Source organism: Mustela lutreola, chromosome 18 (assembly GCF_030435805.1).
Source record: "Mustela lutreola isolate mMusLut2 chromosome 18, mMusLut2.pri, whole genome shotgun sequence".
NCBI lineage: Eukaryota > Metazoa > Chordata > Mammalia > Carnivora > Mustelidae > Mustela > Mustela lutreola.
Genome location: NC_081307.1, coordinates 1733318 through 1734893, shown reverse-complemented (window position 1 = coordinate 1734893; position 1576 = coordinate 1733318). Strand labels below are relative to the sequence as shown.

General features: G+C 32.4%; 1 pseudogene; it reads left to right on the top strand.

The window, feature by feature from the left end:
* The first annotated feature begins 1017 nt into the window (after positions 1–1017).
* Positions 1018–1110, top strand: LOC131820713 (U6 spliceosomal RNA; annotated as a pseudogene).
* The last annotated feature ends 466 nt before the right edge of the window (positions 1111–1576 follow it).

Genomic DNA, 1576 nt, shown 5'->3' with positions numbered 1-1576 from the left:
GAAACTTTAGTTTGATGTAATACCATTTATTTATTTTTGCTTCTTTTGCTTGTGTTTTTGGCCTGGTATCCAAAAAACTATTGGAAAGACCAATGTCAAGGAGAATTTTTCCTATGTTTTCCTTTAGGAAATTTAGTTTCATGCATCACATTTAAGTCTTTAATCTATTTCAAGTTAAGATTTATGAGTGATATAAGGTTCCAGTTTCATGCTGGTTTATGTGACTATTCAGTTTTAAATATCATTTATTGAACAGACTATCTTTACCCATTATATATGTTGGCCCCTGTCAAATATTAGGTGACTGTATGAAAGGATTTATTTCTGGACTCTCAATTCTGTTCTACTTGTTTATTGGTCTATTTTTATGCCAGTATACTTTATTGTTTTGAGCATGAGGGCTTGGTAGTATAGTTTCAAATCAAGAAGTGTAATTTCGCTTCTTCATTCTTTCTCAGAACTGCTTTAATTATTTGTTGTCTTTTATGGTCTCATATAAATTTTAGGATTCTTTACTTACTTCTGTAAAAAAAAAATATTGGATTTTTTAAAAATATTTTTTATTTCTATATTTGACAGAGAGAGATGACAAGCAGGCAGAGAGGCAGGCAGAGAGAGAAGAGGTAGCAGCTTCCTGCTGAGCTGAGAGCCTGATGCAGGGCTCGATCCCAGGACCCTGGGATCATGACCTGAGCCGAAGGCACCGGCTTAACCCACTGAGCCACCCAGGCGCCCCAACATTGGATTTTTGATAGGAATTGAATTTACAGATGGTTTTCGGTAGTATGGACATTTTAACAATGTTAATTCTTACCATTCATAAATATGAGCTATCTTTCAATTTATGTCTCCTTCAATTTCTTTATCAATGTCATAGTTTATGGGGTACAGATCTTTCATCTTCTTAGTTAAATCTTTTCCTAAGTATTTTATTAGTTTTGATGCTATTGTGAATTAGATTGTTCTCTTTATTTATTCAGATAGTTCATCATTAGAGTGTTAAAATGCTCCTGTCTTGTGCTTACTTTGGCAGCACATATACTAAAATTGGAATGATGCAGAGAAGATTAGCGTGATCACTGAGCAAGGATGACATGTAAAACTATTTTTAAAAAATGAAACAAAACAAAATTCTTGTCTTTTATATATTGATCTTGTATTTGGCAGCTTTATTAAATTTGTTTATTCAAAATTTTTTGTGAAGTTTTTAGGATTTTTTTACATGTAAGTTCATGTTATCCAAAAAGGAAAATTTTACTTCTTCCTTTTTTTTTTTGGAGTCTTTTATTTCTTTGTGTTCCTTGTTTCTCTGGCTAGGACATCCAGTACTATGTCAAATGAGAGTAGTGAAAGTGGACACACTTGTCTTTTTTCTGATCTTTAAGGGGAAAACTTTCAAACTTTTTTGATTGAATATGAGTTTAGCTCTGGGCTTGCAATATGTGCTTTTTCTTTAATGGATTTTTAAATTATTTTAAAAAATTTTTTATAAACATATAATGTGTTTTTATCCCTAGGGGTACAGGCCTGTGAATCACCAGGTTTACACATTTCACAGCACTCACCATCACTCACC